Here is a 24,539-nt window from a genome sequence, read left to right on the forward strand (position 1 = left end):
GCAACAAGGGGAAATCTCAAAATTGCCAAAAAAAATCGCTATTTTGCGTTGGTTTTTCCATCAAAATTGAATTCAAAGTGATGCAACTTCTCAACGGATGGAGATAGAGTCAAAGGCTTTTCATCGTAGGTTACACGTTACCTTAAGGTCGACCTTTGGCCATATTTTGCCTCTCACAAGTCCTAAGTCAAAAATTTTCAAGGAGATGAGGGGGTCTGCCGACCTCCTTTCAAGCCCCAAACAGAAGGAGGCCCCTTCTCCCTCTAGCACCCCCTTGATGTATCTATTTGATAGGTGATGGCACCGAAGAAGTGATCACTTTTTTAAACATCATTAGACAAACGAAAACAAGTGTTTGGGGTCTAAATAAGGCATTTGTTTCTCTTTTTGGGACCTCAAAACGGGAGGGGGGGGGGGTTATAAGGCATAACTAGACGTCTATATGAAGTATTATGGTAAACAGTGAATAGTTCTAAACCGTATTCCCCCCTTTATTCAGAGCAATGTGAATAGTCCATGCTATAAGAAGTCACATGATGAGAAAAAACATGCAGCCTGACTAGGACTCGAACTCGTGACACACAGAACAATGTACCGTGACTGTAGCGACTTAGCTATCTGGCCGCTTGAATATTTTCTTTTTTATAGTGAATATTCTGAACCGTGACCGATATGTATAGATATTTTAATTAACAGGTAGATTAATTCTAAATGAATACAAATAAGTAAAAAAAAATACTTACTCATAGTCTAAATTGAAATAACAACCAAGTATCTTTATAATTATTTTTTACTAACACGGGCTGAGACGGTTACTGATAGTGCCATTATTTATATCACGTCAATTTAAAGATGAAAACTGTACTAATGTATGCACTATCATTATCTAATTCTTTGTACAGTAATTCTTTGTGCCATGTTTAATTTTTTGCATCGGGGGGCACCGGGCGAAAAAAAACATCAAAATACATCAAAGGAGTCACTTAATCGTATTTTCATGTTTTATGCCTGGTGTCCAGTTACTTTTATGTACTATGCCGGTTTTTATGTAGCACAAATCAGCCACCATAAAATTTAGTACACACATTTATTCAAGTGCAAGCAAAAAGATCTACTCTATGAAAAAAATTGAAGGAGTGTTGGCTCTGGTCGAGGCATGGAGTTTGAGTCCGATGTTCCTCCGATACAAAAAAAGAGAAAAAAGACAGGGACTGTCCTTTTCAAACTATGCACATGCAAGAGATAAAAAAGAAAAAAAACAAAGAAAAACAAAAAAAAAAAACAATTCCGATTATGATATTTTTGAGACTTGATAAATTGTATTTCTTGATCCAAGTTTATGGACAATTTCTTCGCTAAACGGGCCAGTACCGACCTACTGGCAAAGAGTGTGTTGGATATATATCTATTTTGCCATGCAACCACCCGGCGGAATTTCACCATGAGCCCTGTCATCACTGGTAAAGGACACTAATTTAACCTCAATTCTGGATAGGTTCTATCTGTCATATCTCACAAGTTCACATAAGAATATTTTGAAAAAAAAAAAACAGTAAGTAAAGCTGTTCCGAAGTTAGACATATAATCACAACACTCAGGATAAGTCACCCTCAACAATTTTCCCATAATAAACTCTATTTTAAATAAATTATTGGCCAGCTAACACTGGGTAAAATCATACAAATGGTAGCGGTGGCCTAGTGGTTAAGGTGTCTGTCTCTCAACCCATGGATCATGTGTTCGAGCTCTAATCGGACCACAACAATGTTTCTTCATATTGCACCAGTACTGGTTGGTTCCAGGAAGCGGACTCGAAAATGGTTAGTATAAGTTGCAAGAACTTGTTTCGCAGTCGAGCTTAGATAAATCATGTTTAAAGCTGCACGCCTCTAGATGAGCCAAAATATGTCAAGAAATTAAATCTTTAAAAAAATGTATTAAGATCTTAAGAAAAGTTATATGATTCAGTATTTAATTTATAAATTACATTTTATATGCGATTAATGACTGATTTTGCAGTATCAATCACTATAATTATACTGCGTTACTAACGCAGTAAGAGGTATTTATGTATATTTTGACCTCTTTTTGGTAATTTACGTGGATTGTAAATGCCGTTTGCAATGTGTAAGTTCACGTCACAGTATTATACTTTTAAATACATTTTCAAAATCTTAATGAAAATTAGCATGAATGTGGAGGCATGCTGCTTTAAAAAAATCCTTAACACATGTAAACTAATCAATACATGCACTATCAATTATAAATTAAAATGTCAGTCTATAATGTCCCTATAATAATAATACTGTAAATGTATTTGTAAATACATTCATATTATACAGTCTAATCATATATAATATAAATATACTGTATGCAACATTTATTTAAATATCCTGTATGTTGTAATTGAGGATGTATATCACACTTAAGTGAAATTATATACATTTGTATATGTATATAATTATGCTTAAAAGCGATTTTGAAACATCAAAGAATATGTAAAATATGTACTGCAAATATGTGTACATATTATATGTAATCATAAAAATATATGCATTTATTTCTTATTGAAAAATTTGACTTAGATTTAATAGAAAATAGATTTTATATTACCTCCCTATATCTACATGAAATGTTAAATTCGGTAATATCTTTATAAATAATGCTTTTTGGAACTTACATAATTGATATATCTTAATTTGAGCATCATATTTACGATATAAAATAATAAAGAAATTGTGATACAGGATCTTTAATACAAGTCCAACTAACATTGGTACTTGAAAGGAATTCAAAATCGAGTAGAAAGAAAACTATAATGTATAGTATAAAAGTAAAAAAAATCTCAAATAGTCTATATCATATAAAGATTGAGTTGTGTCTAAGCTCCAAATGTATATCTCTTAGAGTAACAAATACTGTACCTCTTTCAACCTTCCATTTGACTCTAAATAACAACTGACAGTATATACATAAAAGTTTAAAACTAAACCTAAGAATTTTATCCTTTCTCTGTTTCATTTTTACATGGATATGTGCACTTATATGCATAGCTGTAGTTTTCAACCTTTCATTTTACCACAGGTTATTTTATTACCAATTTTTATACAAAGAAAGAAATTAATTTCATTTGTAATTAATATCACATAGTGATAAGAGTATTCCTTTAGCAAAATACCTGTAGGTATGAACACACCGGTTTATTCTTAGCTCCTACAACTGAGGGAATACTCCTTTGCATATTTATTCGACTTGATAAATATCAAGATGATAAACTTTTTAGTTGACAAAACGTTTCAAATATATCAAATCAAAAAACCATTTCCTTTGCAGGTAATGACAGAAAAAAGGTTCTCTTTTGTTATGAATAAGATATCTATGTTGTTCTTTGCGAAACTGCATTGCCAAAATATGTTCAATAGTTTTGCCTTGATTTTCCTTACAATTTTACAGAAGGTACAAAGAGGGTTATGATTTAATTAATGTGACAATAGTTGATACCGATCTTTCAATGCAGAATCAATAATTGTAAATGGCATTTCGTATATTTTTACGTTTGTGTAGTCAAAATTTAAATCAAGATTTTGTATCCTAGGACCCATCTAATCAATGAGCTTACGATTGTATAGTACAAATTTGATCTATATAACTGCCGTTTGCTCGATTTAAGACTGTATGATTAACAGGTTATAAAAAAGTACTTCAAGTCGCATGACGTGAGGATGCAAGTCGAAATAAGGCATGTTTGTATTGTTGAAGGCTCCCAAGATATACATCCGACTCCTATTTGATGAAATTAGAATGAATAAGAGTGTCTTTGGTATTGAATAGGATCTATTTTTATGCTTTACATGCCATGTCTACCACTCATTTATTATTAAGTGTGAACACAATAAAGGTATTGCTATGTTTTAGGAGTAGCTCAACAAGCAAGCGTGAATTTTAGTGTAATATACATTTGTATTTATGCAGATCTAAACGAATGAACTGCAGGTAGACACGATTTTAGAGTTTACAAACATTCTACCAGAATTAATAGAATTTGAGAACACCCTAAACGAAAACATTTTACAAAGATACTCGATCATCGACAAGTCTTGCTGTTTGTTGAGAACCTACAGAAACAACTGGCCTGCCGTATCCATTTGATGGACCAATGGATCAAAGTGTCGTATCCAAATGATATTTCAAAAATAATTGACTTAAACTTTTGAATAAGAATTGAATCTCAACATTTTCCAATTTATAATTTGTTCTGATTAGCATAACATGAAAATTGTGTAGAAACATAGTGATATCTGATCATAAATATTACAGAAACAATTTAGAAGCAACATGGCGCCAAATTAAAGGTCTATGCACCTGAGAAAGTATACCATGTTTGTCAATAAATAAAAGAGGTAAGCCTACATTTCATCAAATGACACAGCTATGAATAGTATCTATTTTACGAAAATGTCTTCATATTTAAACTAAAAAAATCGTTTCAGAGCCAAATCTGGATTTGCCGCTTACACGATATACACCTCTTTAAAAGAAAACGAATATCGATCTTAGAGCCAGTCCTTGACTTGATGCTTGCTCAATATTCTTTACAGATCTCCCCATTTTTTATCAAATATTTATGCATGTAAATAAGTATCAATATATAAATATACAACTTATGAACATATTTCACATTTTGAATTGCTTTAAAGTGTTTATTTCATCGGGTAAAGAAAAATACAGAAAATAAGAAAGCACTAAAGTAGCAATAAAAAGGTAAACATCATTACTGTTGAAGAATAAAGTTGTGTGATAAATAAGACATAATTGATTGCTGAGCACAGAAGGCCTAGATACTATAAGCTAGCATAAAATCATTGGGAAGACAAATAATCATACTAATTTCAACCGCAGAAATGTATTGGCCTATGGGAGGGGACATATCCTACATAAGTACTCTAATTATTAATGTTTATCATAAAACAGTAAGTTTCATTTTGTTAAAGTATAAATCTATTCTATCGATATCATTAATCACTCTTTGATCAACTTGATTCGTTTCTGTTGTCAGACTTTCCTTATCTTTAGAGAATTTTATTGAGTTCTATATCATATAGCATTGAAGTTGGATGTTCGTGAAGTTAGCCAGACAGCCGGAGCAGCCGGAACAGCCGGAACAAATTTTTGTCTCGTCCGGCTGTTCCGGCTACTCCGGCTAGCCGGAATCAGGTTCCGGCCGAATCGGCCAGCCAGAGAAGATACAGTAAAACCTGTGCAATAGACAATTGGTTAATTCCATAATGTAGTTTCAAATTACTTATCACCTCGATCTCGGGCTATTCCGGCTGGCCAGAAAAACCAAAATGAAGGCTATTTTAGATAAAAAAATAATCCAGGAACACATTTATGAATATTTGTGTCGTGCAAATTGTGGCCGTGGTTCCGTTGGCAAAGGTGTGTCCATCGGGAATGCTCTAGTATTTTGCCGACGAGGAGCCGAAGATCGTGCTATAAATGGTAATTTCAACTTTTATCTCGCCAATTCCGGCTGCCCTCTGTGAGGCTCAGCCTCAATTGCACAGAACCCCTATATGGCGGTATGGTTAGGGATTGACCGTGTGTCCGCTGGCACAGGTGTGTTCTTCGGGAATACTTTGGTTTTTGCCGACGTTGAGCCGAAAATCGTTCTATACATGGTCATTTCAACTCATATCTGGCCATTTCCGGCTGACACCTGTGAGGCCCAGCCTCATTTGCACAAAACCCCATATGGTGGGAAGGTTAGGGAGTTTAACCGTGTGTCTGCTGGCATAGGTGTGTCCGTTGGGAATACTTTGGTATTTTGCCGACGTTGAGCCATAAATCGTACTATAAAGGGTCATTTCATCAATATCTCGCCTATTCCGGCTGCCCTTTTGAGGTCCAGCCTAAATTTCGCAGAATCCCATATATTTGGATGGTAAGGGGGACCGTGTGTCCGCTGGTTTATTTGTGTCTGTCAGAAATACTCTGGTATTTTGCATACGTTAACCCAAATATCAGAATATAAGTGATAATTTTAGCTCAAATTTTGCCATTTCCTTAAATGTCTCCTGTGATACCCAGAACCAATTCCGCAGAATGCCATATAGTGGGGTGGTTATGGGGCTGACCGTGTGTTCGCGGGTATAGGTGTGTCCGTCAGGAATACTCTGGTATTTTGCCGATGTTGAGTCGAAAATCGTACAATACATGGTCATTTCAGCTCATATCTTGCCAATTCCGGCTGACCCCTTTCTCTTGTGATCCCAAGGTTCAGTTCAACAGAAACCCATAAACTTATATTCTTAGGTACGAAAGACCAGTGGGGACATTTCAACTACATGAATTCCCGATTATATCTTCGTGAATTCACGAATTCAACTTCGTGAGTTAACGTTTTCAACATACGGAAATCACGAATTTACGATTTAAACTTCAGGAATTCACAACTTCAACTTCATGAATTCACGATTTCAACTGCACGAGTTCATGATTTCAACTTTCAAATCACGAATTTACGATTTTAACTTCACGAATTCACACTTTCAGCTTCATGAATTCGCGATTTCAACTGCACGAGTTTACGATTTTAACTTCTCTAATTCACGATTTCAACAACATGTATTCACGGTTTCAACTTCACGAATTCGTGGAGATGAATCCGACATTTCTTTTTAGTAAATGGTATGTTAAAAGTCATTTACATGAAGAAAGTATGCGGCCAAATAGTTATCATCGCCATGTTCATACAATTATATAGCATGATCAACTTATTTATTGTGGTAAATCATATTTTCTGTTTTTCACTATCTATACATCCAACTGAAACTGTGTATTGTAAATGTCTGTAGACAAAAAGGCTTGTTATTTATTAGATTCGGGAGGGGGTTGGGGGTGGTTGACATTCAACAGTCAGTATATGTTTAGGTAAAGTATATCAATGATAACAAGTTTTGCTGTAAGATGAAGTTACAAACTTTTAAAATGAAATCAAATACATGTACGATGTTATTATATTTATTTTAAGTTGATCATGTTAACCTTCCCTCTTAAGCTTTTTTCCTTTATTGAATTGCTTATTTTCATTTTTTTTAATATGACATATATTAAACGGGTACTTTCTAATTTGTGTAATTTTACATTAACTTTTTTTATTGATATTTTATAAATTTATGTGATTTGTTAGAATTTCGTCGAAGTGAAGAGCACCATGAACAAATTAAAAAGACAAAATCAAGAATACAAAATCGATTTTTCAGAATTGAGAAGAATTCAAACGATGTTATATAGAGGACAGAAAGGTGGTGGGATGAATATAAACTAATGTAAAAACACTCAATTAAGACAAACATCGTGACTGAACCAACGTGGTCGTAATTCAGGGTTGGTCTCAATTGTGGATATTCTTATCATTGCTTAAATACTTTATGACCATGACTTTATAACCTACAAATACAATAATTAAGTATGTTATAATATTTAATCTGATTAGAGCAAAACAAATTTCTGAAGAAAAGCTAAAACATTGTATAAAATTCCATTTGGTCTGATTTAAATATTAATTATAGTATGATGTGCATAATTCAACTATCAACTAAGAAATGAATTCTTTCCAAAATAAATGTGCTGAAAGCAAAATTAAACCACAGTGACGCAAACATTTACTTTCTCACCTTATTTCATATAATAACCCAATAACAGTTGTTAACACCGTCATGCCAAAGAGAATTTAAACAGAAAATAACAACAAAATTGTGATTTATTACAGTAAGGTGTTGAGTGTAACATCAGCGGTCTCAATAGTAGGTTAAAAAAACGATTAAAATAAGGAATTTGGAACTGAATCTGGTGGTTTTAAAAGTGGATAAGCAGGGTGGTCTTAATTTTGAATCATGTAAACATTGACATAAAGAACAGAAAATACTGTTCTTTTATCAAATGGTCTAAAAGCGGGGTGGTCTTAATTCCGGGATGTTCTTAAGACATGTAAGAACAGAGTCTACTGTATGAAATAGAAATTGCTTCGGATAGTAGGTAGTTTGAACAAGGAAAAGATAAATATAAAAATATTCTAGAGAGTTGCCTGCTTTCATCAAACATTGTTCTATTTGATTCATCGTTATATAATTTAATGTATGGACATGGGGAATGCTCTATTCAATCATGAACAACCGCATAATGCTCAGCTTTGATATATCCTATTTACAAAGTTGACTCCCTTTAAATATTATTACCATTTGCAATTCAGTTTCAATTTAGTTTTAGAGTATTAGTTTCGAACTGGCCAGGTCAAATTTACAAATAAAAATCAAATATGAAATTATTTCAGATAGTTGAGCTTCTAAATATCTAAATGTGCTATATTTCATGTTTCAGTGCATAGAATCGTGTTTCAAATAATTGGGGAAAAAGGAAAAAGGCGGGAAAACTCATCATAGAAATATTATTTGCAAATACATGTATGTCGTTATCACCTGTTTGAGGAAATTTCTATTTAATTAAGGTCAAATTTTCAGAATTGAACAAAAATAGTAAAAGGAAGAAACATTACAGTAATGAATAAATATTAGTATATAAGGAGGCAGGATACCAGAGTATTCCCGACGGACACACCTATACCCGCGGACACCCGGTCAGACCCCCTAACCATCCCACCATATGCGGTTCTGCGGCATCGAGTCTGGTCCCAACAGGGGCCAGCCGGAATTGGCCAGATATGAGCTGTATAGTACGATTTTCGGCTCAACGTGGGCAAAATACTAAAGTATTCCTGACGGACACACCTGTAGCTGCGGACACCCGGTCAGACCACCTAACCATCCCACCATATGCGGTTCTGCGGAATTGTGTCTGGTCCCCACAGGAGCCAGCCGGAATTGGCCAGATATGAGCTGTATAGTACGATTTTTGGCTCAACATTAGCAAAATACCAGAGTATTCCCGACGGACACACCTATAACAGCAGACACCCGGTCAGACCCCCTAACAATCCCACCATATGCGGTTCTGCGGAATTGAGTCTGGTATCCACAGGGGCCAGCCGGAATTGGCCAGATATGAGCTGTATAGTACGATTTTCGGCTCAACATTACCAAATACCAGAGTATTCCCAACGGACACACCTACACCCGCGGACACCCGGTCAGACCCCTAACCATTCCACCACATGCGGTTCTGTGGAATTGTGACTGGTCCCAACAGGAGCCAGCCGGAATTGGCCAGATATGAGCTGTATAGTACGATTTTTGGCTCAACATTAGCAAAATACCAGAGTATTCCCGACGGACACACCTATACCCGCAGACACCCGGTCAGACCCCCTAACAATCCCACCATATACAGTTCTGTGGAATTGAGTCTGGTATCCACAGGGGCCAGCCGGAATTGGCAAGATATGAGCTGTATAGTACGATTTTCGGCTCAACATTACCAAATACCAGAGTATTCCCGACGGGCACACCTACACCCGTGGACACCCGGTCAGACCCCTTAACCATTCCACCACATGCGGTTCTGCGGAATTGTGACTGGTCCCAACAGAGGCCGGCCGGAATTGGCCAGATATGAGCTGTATAGTACTATTTTCGGCTCAACGTCGGCAAAAATACCAGAGTATTCCCGACAGACACACCTATACCCGGCAGACACCCGATCAGACCCCCTTACCATCCCACCATATGCAGTTCTGCAGAATAGAGTCTGGTCCCCACAGGGGCCGGCCGGAATTGGCCAGATATGAGTTGAAAGTACCAGAGTATTTCAAACGGACACACATATACCCCCGGACATCCGGTCAGACCCCCTAACCATCACACCATATGTGGTTCTGCGGAATTGAGTCTGGTCCCCACAGGGGCCAGCCGGAATTGGCCAGATATGAGCTGTATAGTACGATTTTCGGTTCAACATTAGCAAAATACCAGAGTATTTTCGACGGACACACCTATACCCGCGGAGACCTGGTCAGACCCCCTAACCATCCCACCATATGCAGTTCTGCGGAATTGTGACTGGTCCCAACAGAGGCCAGCCGGAATTGGCCAGATATGAGCTGTATAGTACGATTTTTGGCTCAACGTCGGCAAAATGCCAGAGAATTCCCGATGGACACACCTACACCTGTGGCCACCCGGTCAGACCCCCTAACCATCCACCATATGCAGTTCTGCGGAATCGAGTCTGGTCCCCACAGGGGCAAGCCGGAATTGGCCAGATATGAGCTGTATAGTATGATTTTCGGCTCAACGTCGGCAAAATACCAGGGTATTCCCGACGGACACACCTATACCCGCGGACACCCGGTCAGACCCCTTACCATTCCACTAAATGCGGTCCTGTGGAATTAAGTCTGGTACCCATAGGGGCCAGCCGGATTTGGCCAGATATGAGCTGTATAGTACGATTTTCGGCTCAACGTTGGAAAAATACCAGGGTATTCCCGACGGACACACCTATACCCGCGGACACCCGGTCAAACCAACTAACCATCCCACCATATGAGGTTCTGCGTAATTAAGTATGGTCCCCATAGAAGCCAGCCGGAATTGGTCAGATATAAGCTGTATAGTTCGATTGTCGGCTCAACATTAGCAAAATACCAGAGTATTCCCGACGGACACACCTATACCCGCGGACACACGGGTCAGACCCCCTAACCATCCCACCAAATGCGGTTCTGCGGAATCGAGTCTGGTCCCCACAGGGGCCAGCCGGAATTGGCCAGATATGAGCTGTATAGTACGATTTTCGGCTCAACGTCGGCAAAATACCAGGGTATTCCCGACGGACACACCTATACCCGCGGACATCCGGACGTACCAATTTTTCAGGTTTATGAGCTATTTCTTTTGTTCTTTTCTTTTGTTTCCTTGTGGGCAAACTATTGTTTCCTTATGAGCTAACTATTATTTACGGAATGAAGTCCTTTGTTCTCTTTTGTCCCAGTGTACCGTTAGTTAGCTCATATACCTAAAATATTTGTGCGGTCAGACTAAAAATGCAACAATACGAAAATACGAAAAGTGATACTTTGTCGTCTCTATGTGCTTTCGCATTTTTTGAATTTTGAACGCGAAGAAGCAAAAATACGACAGATTGAATGCGAATATACGACAGATTTTTGTGTCACATTTTTGCCCTCCTTCTGTCGTATTTTCGCTTTTTTATTGCCTCGAAAATGTGAAAAGCGAAAACACGAAGAGACGAAAAAGCCCAACAATGCCGTCCCTTCATGTTTTTCAACTTTCGCATTTTGAGGCGAAGAAACGAAAATACGACATGGCGTTGATCAGTCACAATATATTGTACGTCTCAAATAAATAACAGAGGTGCGTGACTGTCTGTTTTCCAACATATAATAAAACTAAATTATATGTTTTGACAAAATAATATTTATAAATAACTGTATATTTACAGAGTCTAAATTTGATTATGTCAGGTAAAGATGAACAATTTTTTTAGCGTTACTTATAGATATTTAAATGCTCTTTAAAGAAACTTTCCGCATCATTAAATATTATGACAATCTAAAAAAAAACAATTTTTTGAGATATCTGTTCATGTCATGTGTCATTTATTTATCAAATTTTGTATTTGTATATGTAATATGGTGAGGTGCTTTTTATGCTTAAACAAACAAAAAAAAATTCTGTTCTACAGTTAAACTTCGTTCGCGATCGAATACCTCCCTTCGCTCGAACTCATCGCCCAGTCCCGGCAAAATTCCTATTTAGAATCCCGGACGATTCCCCTTCCATATTATTTTCACAACCCAGACATTTCCCCTCCCGTTATTTTAATAGGGCGGACTTTTCCCCTCCCGTTAATTTAGCAGAGCGGACAATTCCCCTCCCATTTTTTTAGCGGAGCGGACAATTCCCCTCCCATTTTTTCACATTGCGTGTAAAAAAATCTATAACCATTCTTATTAAAGATGACAGTTTTTACTCTTAACAATAAACTGTTAAAGATCGGAACTTTTAACAATCATTATTTCACAAAAGTGACATTATACCGCCTTTAGTCATTGCCGCCGCTGCTTAAGATAAACAAAATGTCATTAAAAAATCTATAATCATTGCCGCCCTTAATTAAATGTGTCCTTGATTGCAAAACCAATTAAAAATGAAGGAGAATATTCCTACAAATGTGTTCAATCATATATAAAATCAAAATGATCACTGATATTTTGTGTTAGGACTTCATGTACTGATTCAATATGGTGAATATGATTTTCTAATCATAATGACGATGATGACAGTTCAATTTACTATAACATGTGCATAATATATTCTTTGCAAGAATCTACAGCTTAAATGCTTTTTGGTTTCTTTATCAATTGTTCTTTTATTGTTTTGCCGCTGCAAAAATGTATATTACCTTTCAAATAAAACAATATTATATAATATATATATTCAACAGTCACGGGAGGGAAATTGTCCGCTCTGACAACAGCGGGAGGGGAATTGTCCGGGTTGTTAAAAGAACGGGAGGGGAATTGTCCGGGTTGATAAAAGAACGGGAGGGGAATTGTCCGCCGTAAAAAAATAACGGGAGGGGAAATGTTCGGGTTGTGAAAAAACATTCAAATTTACTGGGAGGGGAATCGTCCGGGAGGGGAATTGTCCGGATACCTCCTATTTAATATATATTGTTCTACCTCGGATCGCTCGAACACCGATCGCTCGAACTCTCAAACCTGCTTTCTGGTCCCTTCGACAGAAATATACCTAAAATCACACCTTTTCGGTCGAACACAAAAAGACAACAAAAGTTGCGGGTCGACATGTTCTAATTAAGTGACAGCCAGCGACACATGTTTTTAACACCTCGTGATCGTGATAAAGGCTATTATGGTTAATTGATACAAAATTAGAGGTGTTGTAATTGATTTGTTTGTTATATTTATCATTTGACAGTTAAAAAGTGCTTATTAATCGGAATTTACATCGTGTAAAAATCAAACCGTACGCGCATCGCCACAGTGCATGTTGTTTACAACGTGGGGTACCCAACGGGGAAATTTAGTGTGTATATTACCCGTCTGGCTCGGTAATGTCAATTTCTTTCGGGTGACCAATATCCAATCAAAAACGAGGAAAAAATCTGGAAGGGTAATAAATTTGTTTGTTTTAAACATTGTTCAACAAGATTGCCCAATCGAACTCAACCATTTACAATATGCACGAATAGATAAACACAGTGTACAGTGACATTAGTCTTGTGCCTCTTTCTCAATGTCGAGCTGGAATGTGCAGCTGGCTCGATATTCAGCACACCATCTAGCTCGACGTTCGCTTTTTCCCTCCTTTTTGAATGTCGAGCTAGAAGGTGCAACTGGCTCGATTTTCAGCATATTTATCAGTACTCGACAATTCGTTTGGCGTCTCTTTATGAAAATGTATATAATCTTAGGGATAATGTGCACAGCTTACTCAGCGATCAGATTTTTGCTATTCAGAACAAATAAGTATAATCATGAAGTTGGTATACAGAATCTACGATATGCATGTGTTCAGTCCTAGCTCATCATCACACGTCACGAGATGCTGATGTCTAATGTTAAGTGGCCGTAATTTGTGAGTATCAAATTATATACTGCCTATTTGTAGATCTTATCTGGGTAGCGTCGTAGGTACTAGGGAATAAATCAGAAGAGAAAGAGTAGGACAGATTTAAGCATACAGTTAATCATATAAACAGCTCATTAATATTTCATATATATTGCAGCAATAAGTAGCCTGTTGCCTATAAAGAAGAGAGATATTCATATTTACAATTTATGTTGATACGAAATTCTTAATTTGACTTCGCGCATGACAGCAGAGCAATTCGTAAGACTGAGATATTTAGATTTCGAATATTCGTTGTGGAGAAATTCTGCTTAATGGGAAGAAGTCGTCTTGTCGAATAAGCTTAGTGATCATGACCTTTTTTTCTCTTCTAAAGAAGAGGGAGGGCACATTCTTGATCTTTTTTTAATCATTATTGTAATAAAACAACCAAATCATTGCTAAAGGAACTCCACTGAGGTCAAAATGCCTACAATATAATTTTGATTTTACTTTTTTAAATCGGTAGACATTTGTGGTTTTATTTTTTTATTCAGCAAATTACTCTGAAGTACTTACTCATCATCAAAAAAGCTCCTCACATTACTTGAAAATCTTTCTGTTATCTCATCATGTCTGGCATCATACTCTGCTGGGTATGATTTAATGTCTTGTAATATGCGTGTATCAACCGAACTTCTCTTGTCCTTCCGTTCTTAGGGAAATGATTATTCAGCGGACCAGCGATCAGGCCTAACTTATCACGAATAACCATCATCCAGTTCATTTCGATTCGCAATACACTGAGTAGTTATACTCATTCGTTAATCAACATCTAAGAGGCGTTGCTGCCGCCCTGGATCCACGTTTCTGTTAATAACCCTTTTTACTCCTGGTCTTACTGCACACCACCCTTCTCACACTTAGCATATCATTCCGTATGAATATGCATTTATTCGAAATATTGAACAACTTGATTGTTCCTATATGAAAATACACCGCTACTCTGCATGATGTTTTTCCTTCACTTCTGCGGTCTTGAATCGGAGTACTGGCTCTGAGAGCAAGTACGTTGTTACATGGCGCGTATCTGAGATTTTCTATTATGAGTATTCCTTATCTTACGGATGCCTGCTGGTCTGTTCAACGTGGTTGCTTGGCTATTTGCAAGATGTTTCTCTGTACCAGAGTGACATCGCATGCAGATATCGTGCCCTGGTGTTTATGAAAATGCAGTGCAGTGAGACTGTGAAATGTTGGGTGAATGTTGATTCACCAGAGAATGTATTCCCTTCTGGAGCGTAGTCAAGTTGACATAATACAATATATAATTACTGATAGTGAGTATTGTGCCGCCAGCGACATTCATCTTCTCTCGATATCTTGGAGTTCTTCTTAGCATGCACATTCGCGCAACTCTATCTTTGAACTCCCTTAGTTGATCATCTGTCAGTACTTGACCTGTATAATTAATGTTACAAACTCGTGCAGAATTTAAATCGCTAAGCATATTTACCTCACACTCACGCATTAGTCATATGTAGCTCATACAACTTTTATTTACAGAAAAAGCGTGAGACACTTGGTACTACCTTGCATCACCGGGTACCGTAGAATATATTTTTAAACTGTATGTAAACTCAATTGTGTCAATCACAGTCAACGTTTTCTAATACCTCTGTATGAAATTAACTCAGCTATAATGTTATTTTTTGTTTTGTTACTTGCATACCTAGTCCCGAATAAGACCCGTACTACTGTCGTTCAGTTCTTTCTACTTATATTACTTGACTCTACGTGATAGGAGTATCACCCGAGTACGGGTGTCTTTCTGTTTAGGAAAGACCTGGTTCCACGATTTCATCGGACATCGCCGATGGAGGAGCGCGTGGAGAACGCTCACGAGGTGTTTTTTATGATTAATTCGTGACCACGTTTTGGTTAATTGTTGTCTTTGCCTTAAAGCAGGGAAGGATCGATGGTACAGATGGCACGATATACCGCAAGTTACACATCACGCACGTTCTAACTATGGATTTAAGAGCTGCATTTGATGTAAATAGCATCCAAATGATGTGACGTTTCTCACAGGCGCATATACAAGTATAGTCTTTATATACCGTTCTGTTTAAATATATATAATTTGCATTTAACTCTGCTTTCTCCCTTTTAAATAATAATCCAAAAAAAGCTCCAGTGTGTCAGTTTGTCATAATAAAGTCGAGATGGGTCTGTAATGGAAGGTATGATGACTAGAATGAATATATTATGTTTGATAGTCATTTCGTATCAGACATTGTTGTTTCTAGGACATTTTGCTGCCGGACAAGTCTGCCTCCTCAGTGTCGTCGACGTTTGCTTTCCTGTTTTTTTTTTCTTGCTATGGCGACTTGTCATATGTGTCAGAGGGCAATCTCTCTTGTATTGAATCTTTATAGTATGTGGAATTTAACATGGAATACGTTTCTATTTAATTCTTTCTTTTATTGGATGTCGCTCCAGTTTTGTGTTTTCATTCAACTTGCGCGAGAGGAAGTTTTGTGTATTGCATTGCAACCATCGTTGAATTTCTGACATATGGAGATGAAGTTTGTGAAAATTTAGAATGCGTATATGTGCAACTTTTTTAAAGATCGGGGGGGTGCAAATGTACGCCCTTTTCCAGAGAGATATGAAGTAACAACTGTCCACCGACTTGCAATACTTCCGTAGGGCAATTGTCCGGAGTACCTAGGAGACTAAGGCGATAAGACTTGCATTATGAAGTATCAGGGTTGCAGATGACAATGAATCAATATTATGATTGGTTGGATAGTAGAGCAGAATTAAAGGTTGTGTATCGAATAAAAACAATGATCGTTCGAGCATACATAGAATCTGTATTGATCCTGAAATTCGCTATTACACTTATATCAGCATGTGTGCGTTTTACAAAATTCTGGTTTTTTATGAATCACAGTCTTTACCGTTTTAGGTGCGGGTAGTTGCTAGAAATTCATATATGGAGATTGTTACGTACAAGTGGCACTGTTAAGTAACATGGTAGCTTTGTTATATTTTGGCATGGATCTATATTAGCAAGCGTCTCTGGTATTATATGATTGTATACAAAGTTGCTTAATTAAGCGTGTTCGGGGTTGTGTTTATTGCATTCTTTTGAGAACTTAAGTGCGTTCGCTTTTTCGACGGTTTTTCAGGCCAAGGTGGGAACTTGGTGGGTTCGATTTTTTCGACGCTCGCGTGGAGTACGAGAGAAAGAGAGTGCTGCTCATATCTCGATAGATGCAATAGAGGAGGGGACATAAGCGTGGGATTTAACAATCTGAGTGATCTCCGCGGTTGGTTATGGTCCGCGGGTATTAAGTTTAGAGTCAACTGCGTTTCCATTGCTTAAAGCATATTCTATGGGCGTTATTTTATAACACTAAATTTCGTTTGAAAAGGACATATTCTCGTTATAGGATTTTCGTATTTGAATTTCCGGTAGATTCCGTTTACATTATATATTTGAATACACTTTGATGTACTCTCTGTCCTTCATAATTTATTTTCATAATATTGTTAATAGTGAGTGTTTGGGAGAGTAAGTTGCTAAGGTCTTCTCACGAGTTATATGTTTATGTTACAATCATATAAACAGTTTTATTTTCATTTCATTTTACTATTGCATATTATGTATGTCTTTGCATTGCGGTCTATTTTTTACAACGTGTATTCATGACTCTGTACTGTAATCTCTGACACTGAGGCAGACCTGTGACACGTTGTCAAATAGTTAGAGATACGTTGATCTTTTCTTGTTTACAGGTCATACCGTAATAAATATATTGATCTTCTATTTCTACATAGATTGGAAGTTGTGTGTAATTTACACGTGTGGAGTGAACTGTCACCCGTAGCTAGATATCCTATGTCCGAGTGTTTTGTGCGATGCTTATTTACTGTCCAAGGATGATAATTTGGACTTAACGGTACATGGGAAAGTCCAAAAACGGGGTTATCTGGATTATATTATCCGATATCGTAAAAGTTAACATTTACATATACTATATAGCATAATTCTTACAGTATCGTTTGTATATTACCTTTATGGCTCTGCCGGTAGATCGAAGTTAGTGTAACTTTTAATATTTTGAACTCATAGGTTCGAACCCAACGTAGTGCCATTTTATAACCACAGTTTTTTCTTCTTGCTCTGTTTTTATCTTTATTATTTATTTATTTTTCGTTTTCCTTTTTGATTTCTTCTTATAATGTATATTTTATAGTATATATTTTTTATTTCTATTATATTTTCTTTTTGTATTTCTTGATCGCAGAGTTATAAAATATTCGATCTCATATTCATGTATCTGTATATTTTTCTTTAACAATTGACTGTTCTGCGGTAAAAAAAATGTGTCATACCATTAGTCGAACTTCTGCCTGTACGGGTAAAACACATTACTGACACGGTTGCTCTACCTACTGCGCTAACAGGACATATGATAACATGCAGTTTTATTTTCATTATTATAGGTTGTGGCATTGATCTGCCTAACCTATTTTTCGCATTGTTATTAGTCTTTGTTAAAGGCTCAAGTTATCATTCTAGGACTTTAGTCATAGTATATGTACAGCTCGAATTCGCTATTCCTTTCATTATCTGTTTACATCATTATTGACAAAAAGGGGTGTCGATAATTCTTATATAAAAGGATCCTATTTATCGCCTTAATATTTAATCACCTAAACAATTACTCATCTTTTATATGTTTAGCGTAATAGCGCAGTGGTTGAGTGTTGGCTTCGTCAGTGTTGAGACCCTGGTTCGATTCCTGGAAAAGGTATTTTTTCTTTACTTAATTTTATTTGTGTTTAGATATTTTTCGTGAATTTCTTTCACACAATTCTATAAGAGAACTTTTATTAAGTTAGAAACAACAGAGTTTTAAATATAATTAAATTGACAATACTATTCAATCTGTTCAATGACTGTTGAAATAAAATACATTCAATTTTTCTAAACTTTTATATGTGCTACTTTGAATTGTACAAAATATTAAATAAATCACAGGTTTATTAAAGAGAATATGAAACTGTTTTCTGAAAGTAAAAACCATACTGGCACAAAAACATATTGCACAATTGCAGATTTGAACTCGAAATTTTTTTTTCACATGAACTCTTCATAAACTGAACTCTCTGACCACTACGCTACTCGAATTTTCATGTCCATATCCATTTTTATTTACTATATTGCAATAAAAATACAAAATGTAATAACTGAATAACTTGCACAACCCATTATGTCATAATGGTACGGCCGATTAATGTAAATGTTATCGTGTTCGACTTATAACTACGTATATTATTATATTTTGTAAATATATGTTATAAATAAATATCTTGGATATTTACAGGTATTGCGTCCTTAGTCTTATATACGTGAACCGAATATGCAAATAACTGCCGACTGGGCTACGTCAACAATGGCGCCCAACTTGGTTCAACTGTATCCTCCACAAGAAATCAGTTGATAAGACTGGACCAACATATGATTTATTATTGAGTTCCAAATGTTTTATGTGTGATGCATTTTGAATTGCGTAAAAAACTAGAAAAAGTACTCAAGAAAAAAATAAACGTAATAAGAAATAGACTAATTCATAAGCATGCTCTCACAGCAGTCAGCGTTTTTAAATTAGTATCAGCCATATTAAATTACTGTTCGTATTTATTTTAGGTATTTGCTCAATTCCAACCAAAACCATGATCAATTACTGAAAGGAAGTAAACTTGTATTTTAAGATTTAACTTACTTCTTTCTACCAACTCTTTTTAAGGGCTACTTTATAAAGTGTTCATTTCATTGGGTAAAGAAAAATACAGAAAATAAAAAGCTAAAGTCGCAATAAAAATGTGGAAAAGAAAGTTGTGTGATTAATTAGACACAGATATTATAAGCTAGCATAAAATCATTTGAACGTCAGGCAAATAATCATACTTATTTCAACCAAAGAATGCAAAATTTCTTGGCCTATGGGATGGGACATCCTACATGAGTACTCTAATTATTAATGCTTATCATAAAACAGTCCTTATTTTTAGAGAACTTTATTGAGTTCTTTCTAATATAGCATTCATTGAAGTATTTCTTCATTGAATCAAAATACAGAGAATTTGATATACTTTATTTCACTGTTATTCATTGTAGTTTGGTCGTTATCAAAAATAGTAATCTAGTATTTATTGTAGTCTAACTGACATTATCAATTAGCGTTAGGTAACTTGTAATATATATAACAGAGAAAACAGACTTGTACAGAAATAAGCTTTGTACTTACAATACAGTCCAGTCTTCTTTTCGAGTTAAGTCTTATTCAAAGAAACGAACATATTACGAAATTAAATTGGAGGATTTGATATAATCATCAGGCAACCCTAGACTTTTGTTTGAAAGAAATTGAAATTATTTGCTGATAAACGACCAGTGAGCTACAATATTTCTTAGGAACAATAGAAAAGTCATTTTGAAAGTATTTTCAGCGTAAAGAAACGATGTACATTTTGACACTACTTTGTAACTGATGAAAATACTGACTTATATAAAATACAACACGTTCTTTTTAACTTTGAAATCACAATCAAAAATGTTAAATAGCGTGAGGTCTCTTAGAAAAGCAAAATAATCAGGACACGATAAATTACACTCGGGTGCCTTCATCCCCTCTGTCGACATTCTTCTTCTAATATTAATTCGTCTCTTGAATATTCATTAAAGGCGAATTTCCGGACGAATGGAGACACGAAAGAATCGTACGTACATTAAAAAGAAGTTGATGATGGCCCTAAATCGCTCACTTGACTAAATGAGATTGCAATATTTAAGACATTGGTAGAAACACCAATTTTACAAAATTCAGAGGGCAAGGGTTATTGTATAGTTTCATCAAAATCTAACCAATATATAAGGAGAATATGTCTTTTATAGATTTTTAAAAAAAGATTTTGTTAAGCCCTCATGGCTTTATCTTGCTCTGCAGGCTGGAAACATTTGAATCATTGCTAGAGAAAACTAAACAAGGATCATTAATCAAAATTTCCCAAAATATTCAGAAGTAGATCTTGTAGAGTTTTCTACTTTTAGCTCAATTTTTGCCATTTTAATAAAAGACTACCAAATGAGATTTTCTGAAGAGTTTCATTAAAACAATATATCATTTAACACTTTTGTCTATTTGAAGCTCTGGTGACCATTGTGTTCAGCTGACCTGAACCATTTGAGCAATTTTTATAAATGTTCATGAAAGGATCAAATCCTACCCAATAGTAAATGGAGAGGTGTCGTTTAGAGGTTTGACTATTTCCAGCTCTGGTGGCCAAAGAGGTTATAAGAGGTAAACTGTGGCTCACTATGAGACAAACTGAGGTTTCTGAAAATATATTTAAATTCTAATTAGTCATGTATATGTCAGTAGTAGTATATTAGCCGGTTTGGCGTCACATACTTCACATGCACGGCGGCCTTTTTGGGATAATGTTTTGCGTTCTATAACTAGGGGATTAGAATACGGCTGAAAATAGGACGATGTATCGTCGGGAAGATTATTCATATTGGACATGTATTATAACAATGACAAAGGAGAGATATTATTATAGAGAATTATTGTAAATTTGTGTTGATTTAAAGTATATACTGACAATAATTGCGTATGAATAGATGTTTAACACCTATGTGGTGACGGTGGCATCGGATATGGTGTGTTAAATAAAAAGACAAGTTTGACGGTGACTGTAATGGTCGTCATAGTAAAAGAATAATTGCTTCAACTTATATGTCAAAACACATCATTATACATTTTTATGACTGCCCAGTGTCCTATTTGCTTATGAAATTAACTACTTAACGCCATGGTGAGGCCCAATCATTATGTCCATTAAAGCGATTAGGCTGTTTAAAATTTATATTCTTCACAACAAATCGTTCCTCGGGACACTCTGTAAGAAGAGCTTCGGTGATGTATTCCCTTGATAGAAGTTTTTCAGGGTATTCCAGAGTACCTGAATAATTCCAAGTACATCCACGTTCATAAAATAAATCTTATTGTGTTTGATGATGTGATGACAGAAATAAAATGTGATCAAAGATTTGACGATCTGTGTACAAAAACTAGACACACGTCCATTGTGTATCTCACCCAGAATTTATTATCTCAATGAAAAGACTGTAGGGATATAGCTTTGAATACGCAATATTTGGTATTGTTCAATTATCCTATAGACAGGTAACAGGTGACGATATTAACGAAAATAATTTATTCTAAATCCAGTGCCGTTTTCATGAAACGATTTGAACAAGCGACATCTAGACCATACGTTTATTTGGTGATAGGCCTGAAATCGAGCACATTGGAAAAAGATTGTTAACGTATTGACATTTTTAAGGGTAACAGTTAAGAAACAAATGAATATCAAGGATGAAATTCCGGAGAGCCAATTTCACGGTAAAGTTTCTCGTCCGATACTGGTGACGAAAGGCTAAACAACTTCACGGATCAACACTACCCGTTTTTACGAAGCTTGTGCTCGCGCTGCTAATGATGTGCTGCCGTGTCTGAGAGAGAATGAGAGAATTAAGAATTATGCCGGGTTTCTTATTAACTATTACGTATTGCAGTAGGACCCTACTCAGCAACAAATCCTTCAGTCGGCAAAGAAGCTTAGACATCAACATGACATGAATTTTACAGAGTCTATATGAATAAGCAAAATTAGGAAATAATTGTTTGCGGTTTAATGCCAAATCATAAAATCGATGATGATGTTGATAACGATTACCATAGACATGATGATCTGAAGTAAAAATCAAAAATAAAATAAGGTATAAAACAATGTAAGAAGGACGATTAATCAAATCATTGTAAAAAACAAAAAGGGTAAAGATTGGTTGATCTTTGCAGCAAAAACGGGTGTCTTTCCACCCTACCAAAAAAATGATATAATTTTAAAAAATTTAAAAACGGGTTTCTTTTAACCGATCTAGGGGGTTTTACCTTTTCGGAGGCGGGCTCGTAGCGTGGAAGCAAAGCTTAAAGAAACGGAGGAAAAGCCCATAGAAACGACAGAAAAGCTTCTATGTACACGAAGCCCTCTGTTCAATATGATTAGAAACATAGAGAACTGAAAGTGGAGATAATGAGTTTAAACAATTATATCATTCCAATACACAGGTCCCGATCCGCAAAAAAGCGTAAGAATGACTGGAATCGTCTGATATTCTAGACATGAACAATTATCAGTTAGAATATATATTGAAAATTTCCAGTGACAGTGTGCGCTGGGGACCTATTACGTGTTTAAAACGGTCATTTCGTGATTTCGAACACAGATACGACTGATGGATAATGAAATCATTTGGTGGTGTTTTCCTAAGCATGAGCCTTACGGACTTTTTACTCAATTGAAAATAGCCCTGAAAGCTTTGCGTTTGATTTTAAAAACTACTTCAATCGGAATATCTCTTGTATAATGGACGCCTACAGAACTTTTTATCAAAATGTGTTGACTATACTCATTAAACGATAGCAGGGATAAACTATTAAAGGCCTTTTCGAAGAATTGAATCCATATTAGATTGACGTACAACGGTCGCAATATTTTGACTTAATGAACATGCTTTTACTTTGTTAATGAAATTAAAATTAACATTTCTTTTGTTTTAATTCATTGAGTTTCATTGAGTTTATTCCAATTTTTGCATTTCTGTTCTCAATATTGTCACGTTAACCGAATTATAATATTTTTCTTTAATTAAATTATATTAATATACATATAAAACTCATCTTATAGCTTTCTTCATTATAAATTATTAATTTCATTTCATTTTATTCATGATGGCTTAAACCAATGTTCAATTTTCATTCTTTAATATTCATTACATCAATCATCCTGGGTTTCACTTCATCAATCATGACAAAAATTCAATACCGTCATAACTAATTCATTGAAATCAAAAAGGACAAATTAAGAATTTCTTGATATACCGCAACCAAGCGCTACACTCTGACTATTGAATGATTATGGTGGTCAATTCCTTTGCTAGCAGTTTATTTGCTTTGATCAACTGTATAAGTCGAAAGAGTAAATGTATTTTTCATTTTGAAGGGTAAAAGTCCAGTAACGCCGTTTCTTTTAAAACTGTTTGACTTACAAATAATAAAGCGTCAGTCCTAAACTAATCAAAATGCCCAATCAAAATAAAAACTCTAAATATGAAAGCAGAAGAAACAAGGAAACTTTGCTTGAATAAATGAATCATTCATGTACTAAAAATGTTACTTTTGATTTGAAAGATTTTATAACCAATCATATTTGCACCTACACTAGTGCATTAGACATATTTGAGATTCAGTCGTTATATAATCATAAATACTCTTAAATTAATTTTTGTACATGTCACATCCTCTTAGAAACGATTTATAATGATATATTTTATTCACATTAATGACGGTAATATCTATTATAAAACCACAACACTGCTTCACTATTTTTGTTTCGCACCTAAATTGAATTCATATATGTCGAAAAGATTAGTTCTAATATTGTACGGAATCTCCAGGCTCTGTACACTATTGCTACTCAATTTTAATAATCAAAGTTTTGCCTACTTTAAATAAAAAGAAGCATGGAGAGAGGTCTTTTTTGCTGCTGCTGCTTTGCGCATTGATGCGTCGAGCGTATTTTCTAATACATAACGGGATAATTGAAATTTAACATAAAGATATTCTATATTAAAAGTAGTTTCAAATAAAAGTTTCTAGCAAATTTCGGTTAATGTTTTGGTATATGGAAAACGACTTTGGATCACTCAAGATCAGATTGAATATGTTTCTCAAAATAGGATGCATTGGTTTTTAGTATTGCAGCTAATCAAACCTTATTTGAGCTATTAAATTTTGATTAAACAAGTCCTTCATTCCAAATTTTCTTCTGGAAAAACAA

The sequence above is a fragment of the Ruditapes philippinarum genome, unplaced genomic scaffold (genome assembly GCF_026571515.1).
Source record: "Ruditapes philippinarum isolate M1 unplaced genomic scaffold, ASM2657151v2 ctg7505_1_1_1_1, whole genome shotgun sequence".
Taxonomy (NCBI): Eukaryota; Metazoa; Mollusca; class Bivalvia; order Venerida; family Veneridae; genus Ruditapes; species Ruditapes philippinarum.